The sequence below is a fragment of the Anopheles ziemanni genome, chromosome 3 (assembly GCF_943734765.1).
Source record: "Anopheles ziemanni chromosome 3, idAnoZiCoDA_A2_x.2, whole genome shotgun sequence".
NCBI classification, from domain to species: domain Eukaryota; kingdom Metazoa; phylum Arthropoda; class Insecta; order Diptera; family Culicidae; genus Anopheles; species Anopheles ziemanni.
In genome coordinates, this window is record NC_080706.1 from 77662103 (window position 1) to 77667900 (window position 5798).

Genomic DNA, 5798 nt, shown 5'->3' on the forward strand with positions numbered 1-5798 from the left:
CGCACACACACACCCGCACACACCTCCAGTGGCACCAAGGACGGCGAGGAGAGTATTTCAAGGAAGTGCCTCGCGAAAGGACACTCGGTCCCGAAGCCACTGGCCCGAAGAAACCGAAGCAAGACACTTCGGGTTTTTCCGACCGAAGGAGGAAATGGAAATGCCGTTTCTCACGCGCCTCATTATGTTAACTCACGACTCGGTCGAATTTTTCTCATCTCGCAACTGCCTTCACGCTCATCTGGGGTTGTTTTTCTCAAGTATTTGTGACTGAAGAAAGTATTTTATTTTGTTGGATTATCGTTCAATAGTTGTTCGTTTATAATATTTAATGCATCTTCCTGGTTTTTTAGACCGAAACAACGATTTACAACAAGTTTTTACTAAACAAATAACCCATTTAATATTATTAATCCATCCTTTCTTATAAAAACTAAAGTTTTCCATTCTCTGTGTTTCACAGTTTCACTTTTAGCTATGTAGAAACATTTTCAACCCAAGCCAAACCAAAACGATATTCAAGGTTCATGCCACCGTGGGATTGTGCCAGGCGAAAAAAATGACAAAAAATATCCTTTTTCCCCCGGACAGTGACGAGGGGGAAGGACGGCGCGATAATATAAACATGACGACAATGATGAAAATAGATGATAACGGTTTTCCGAATAAAGATACGCGGACACACAACAGCATGGTCGCGCGCTTTGAGTGCTTTTTTTTTCGGGAACGGGCCGGGAAAATTGGGGTTGGGAGAGTGAGAAAAATCAAACACCTCACACCCCAGAAGGGCTCGCGAGCGAAACAAAATGAACCTCGATTCTGCTCGACCCTCCGGCGTTCGTTCCTCCAAACAGGCCGTCTCTGGGTCACATACACATCGGGTCGCGGCTGTTCTGCGACAAACCCAATGGCACCACCATCAGCTGGTAATGGGTTTGGACGTCCTGCGCTCCCCACCCCACCACGATCCCCGCTCCCAAAAGCCGCTAGTCCGATGGCCCGCACTTTTTGGGTGATGATTTGAATCTTTGATTACTAACACAATGTCGTCGTCGGCCCCTATCGGCAATGGACGTGGTGAAGATTTCTGTGTTTCCCCCCCCCCCCGCGACGACCCAATGGCGTCAGAAAACGGGATATGAGTTGGACAACGTTTGGCCCTGAGAAGGCGCGAGGTTGATGCTGCTGCATGGGATTTGTCGGTATGTTTATGGGTGGATTAAAAAATTGATAAAGGAATTAAGCGATAATGGAGAAGTACGATGGGCACTGTCGAGGCTTTTTTCCCGTTTCGCTGCTACGTGCAAGTGAAGAAAAAGATCTGCAAATGTCCTTCTTAGCACGTTTTCCTTTTTTTACCCACACCAACCACCCTCCCCGCGGCGTCCGTAGGCAAATAATAAGACACCGCTGGGATTTGCATCTCGCGCGCTAAGCCAATACAAATCGCCACACCGGTCCGGCACTATTTTTCCCTCTCGAAAAATGGTAACGAAAAGTTACGTCCAAGATTTGCGCCTCCAACTTCAAGGACGAAACCGGGATAACGCGTTCGTAATGGGCAGCGCGAGCTCGGTGCGCGCATAATGTAACGGACACATTTCCTGGCCCAGGTACGTGTCTCCGAGGTGGCCATTCCGTTGGCCGGTTGGGTGGTCGGTCCGCAGAGGGGGAGGAAGGAAAACGATTTCGAAATTTACCAATTGCCAGCGACGACGGCTGCCAGCGGCGTGAAATTGATGCCATAAAGTCGCAAATTGCCAACACGCCAACAAATGACGACAAACGAAACCATCGTCATCATCATCATCATCAACATCATCCTCGTCGGTAGCAACGGACCGATGGCTACCTGTGAATAGTGGAAAATTTCCCCGTGGACTGGGGGGGATGCTCGATCTCGGTCGCTGTTATCACGCCTCCCCGCCGGCGCTGGCCTTCAAGAGGCTGATCATAATCGGCGCTAATTGTTGTCTGTTTTGTACCGCTGTAAAGGCAAGCTTTTAAATGTTGTGGGTGTCCCGAGCCGGCGGCGGATCGTTACGTCCATCTCGGGCTGGTGGAAAACTACATTTTCCCCCGACTCTCGGTGCGACGCGCGTTTGGTCGTTTCGGGCAGACACGAAGCCTCGTTACGATAATTGTTTGCGTTCGTTCGTTGAGCTTTGCTATCGTGCCTGTTTCCGGAAAGATATTTCCCCAGTTGAGACGAATTGTTTCCTGGGTATGGTACAGTGTTCCTAATATCTTTTCCGATTAAATTCCCAAATCTTTTCTGGTGTGGAAGCTGTCCAATGCTAGCTGTTTACTCTACTTTTCTTTACTTGAACATATAAAGCACCCCTTTCTAATTTCATCCATTATCCGTAACCCGCACTTAGCTGACCGGTTGAACTTATTTTTTGTATCTTCTCAGGAATCAAGTTTTTTTGGTGTTGTTTTGTGCCCTTTGCGAATCCCTTCTTATGTGTAAGAAAAAAAAACTCTAATGTTGTCTTACATTTAAACCGTTTAACCGAGAAAAAAAACATCCCCTATTATCATTTGCTTAAAACCGGAAAATGTAGCGGTAGAAACTGGATTTTTCCTTCCACGGGAAGCCAACGTTCTTCTTTGTTGGTCTCGTACCGGACGGAGTAATGCCCATCGTTCGTACCCAGCCCGTGGTTGGCGCTGGGAAAACCGACTGTGGCTTCTGCGGAACTACTCGCAGCCGGGAAAATGTGTGTGCCCGCACAAACAACTACCCTCCGACGCACCCACCGGAAGGATAATGAAGTCTGCAGCAGGATCTGTTGGCCGCGGCAGGAGAGAAGTGGGAAGCTAAAATTAAAATAGGAAAAAACGAACGTCCCGACGCGACAGAGAATCGAAGGTTTTTCCCGGCTCGGCCGAGTTTTCCGAGCGTTTCCCGAACCGGTCGATAGAGAATCGTGAGTTTATAGCATCTTCGTACACGTGGTTTTAGCGTGAAAGAGATGTTGTGACGGGTGAGCGAGAAGGGACGATAAAAGGAACTCAGGGAAGGACACTCAGCAGCAGGGGAAGGGGAACTCAGTGTTGAACAACACGCGAGTCAAAAAATAGGGGAGGTTGTTTTTGCAATTTTCCTGTTACTTTAATGTTAAACAAACATCTAATGCAAATGGTTTAATAGTTTTTATGGTATTTTTGTAATGAATTTAAATTTATCTTGATCTAAAAATTTATTTGATTGCTTTACAAACAGCATGTATCGTAAGAAAACCTTTCCACGTACACATTCAAACGTAAAGTTATGGCTGACGAGCATTTCCATGAGTGCTTTATGGCAGAATTCCTTCGTTATAGAAACTAGCGGTGAGTCTTACAATTTTTTTCACGGATCGACCCGGAATCGAATCCGTCTCTAGAAGAGTCGATTCCGACCCGTAGGTGCAATGAGTTCGGGTCGACACAAACCAACGGGTCGAATTCGCATCTATGCGATTGCATATGGGCAGCTGCGACCACGGGTCGACCCGGAGTCGTTGAAATCGATAATACGACCCGAACCGCTCCGGTTCGCTTACGGATCGCTCCGGCCTGATAGGTTCGAGTCGACTCGCCCACCACTAATAGAAACCTTGCCGGCGAGAACCGATTGAAATGGGTGAATGTGTGCGTAAAAACCGAACCAGTTGGCTAGTAGTGTTGGTGAGTTTCCACGTAAAACTCGGTCCCCCCGGGTCGGTGGTGTTGATGTATTCGTTTCTATTTGTTTCGCACACTTTGTGTTCGGTTCGAAACGGTTCTAGCGCATTTGACGGTTCACAACATCGTGTATCCGTTGGATATCGGTTAGTCTACGAGCGACAACGTTTACGGAAGGTCGCGCTGTTTCGCATCCCCGCAGAAATTTTGCCGCTTATTGCTTATTAATGTAAATCCGGTGAAATTACTGTACACGCACGTAAAAGCCATCTCGTTGGTTTGCTGGTCGCGCGGCGAATCGTTTCGGTCCGAGAGCCTGCTGCACTGGCAGCCGAATTTTGTGATTTCCCAAGTGTCGATGCAGATAACAAAAAAAAAAAAAGAAACTGTGAAAACGTTCCGAAGCATCTGAACTCGACAAAGTCGGCGACGGAAGCGAAGAAAGAAATCTGTCCAACCCGGAGGAAAATAAGTTTTCCATTGTTGTGCGGTGCCCGTCAACTCGTCGCCCGCGGTTGTCGGTTTTTAGTGAGTCGCGAGTGAAAAATTGCTGGAAGAAAACGAGAATTGAATCACGACGAAGCATTTTTGTCGCGCGGTAGTATCGTGTAGCCACTTTTGCAGCGGTCGCAGTTTACTTGGATCGGAAAGGAACACGACGCTCCGATGCGCCAGTAGTTGTCGCGAAGTACTTTAAAGATAGAAAAATTCTCTTTCATCCCAAAAACATATCTTTTGCAATTTGTCTTCCGGTTCCAAAGTTGCGCCGGTTGTTGTTTTTTTTCTTTGGGAAACAATTAATTCTGTTTTGCATAAATAAGACACGTGTGCTACCGTAAGCTCTAGTGAAGTGCACGTTCAATCATGTCAGAACCACGTTCAGCGAGTGCAAAGTCATAGCAGTTCAGGAAATAATTTTCTTGTGAAAAACTTTCCAAAAAGACTGAATTTGTCAAAGGTTATTTAAAGCCGGCAAATGTGCTGCCTTAAATGAAACAACGTTCTGAAAACCTATCACCTTTTCAAAACTCAATGCCTGCTTGTCCAGCATAAGAGTCGGTCTCTTTTTTTTAAGCGACCGGTACTTTGATGGAAAGTGTTTCATTGATGCCGATGCTGGTAGTACTTTCCTTTGAACCGCCAATTGGCAGACCCAACAGCAGAACCTGACTGACCTTTGAGTTAAACGGGTCGAAAAACGGCTTACCGATAAAAATTCCATTCCGAAGCGCCATTTGCGCTCCATGTCCATTCAACCACTTTATTTCGTCACTCCAAATTTACACCCTGTGATTCTTTCGGTTTCTTTTTGTGCAATTTGTGTATCCGTTTCAACATATTTTCTCCGTGTATTTACCCGCAACGTGCCATCTGAAACGGAAATTGTAACGAAAATTGTGTGTGCTATTCAACGTAACAAAAAAAAAAAAATCTTCACCATTCTTGTGTTTCTTTTTCCCGCGCAGCGTAATTCGTGTGAAAGTAAAATCGTCTTGAAAAAATAATCTATCAAAGTTGAATCAAATCAGAATAAAAGTTAGAGAAAAAAAAGGAAAAATATCCCGAGCGCCAACCAAACGAAAAAAAACCCAACCCGCTACCCTCACACCACGTGTCGACACACGGTGATCGGAGACGAGATCGTGACGAGCGAGAGGAGAGCCAAGAAAACGGCACGAAAGCACAGCAGCAAGTAGTGTTTTTGGCCGCGCCGCATCTCGCCGCTATCCGTTTGAACCGGTGTGGACAATTTAGTCCGCGCGCTCTCTTGCCGAAGACATCATCCCTGTGTCCTTGTTCGCCGCCATCAGCACCTCCCGTGCAGTTTTGCAGCCGGTTAAGAATTCGGAAAAAAGGTAGGTTGTAGGAAAGTGGGTGTGGAAGATTTAAAAGTAATATTTTGTGGCTCCACTGTGGACAAATGGAGTACTTTGGAGGTGAGAGCCTTTGCTGTCTTAGAGTTGTAGGGAGTCAGTACGGGTCACAAAGTGGAAGTTTAAGTAAAGTGGAAAAAAAACATTTGTGGGGTATGACTAGTTCTCCAAAGAAACTTATTCTTTGGAGTTATTCGAGTACATGTCAGACTTTAAGTGACGTTCAGTAGTGCTTCATATCTGACAAATCTG

The 5798-nt window shown here is 46.3% G+C and overlaps 1 long non-coding RNA gene across 1 annotated transcript; it reads left to right on the plus strand.

The window, feature by feature from the left end:
- Positions 1-3830: 3830 nt before the first annotated feature.
- LOC131288105 (uncharacterized) lies at positions 3831-5296 on the plus strand. The gene is made up of 2 exons (XR_009189262.1): positions 3831-3901; positions 5139-5296. It is a non-coding gene; the product is annotated as an uncharacterized LOC131288105 (long non-coding RNA).
- The last annotated feature ends 502 nt before the right edge of the window (positions 5297-5798 follow it).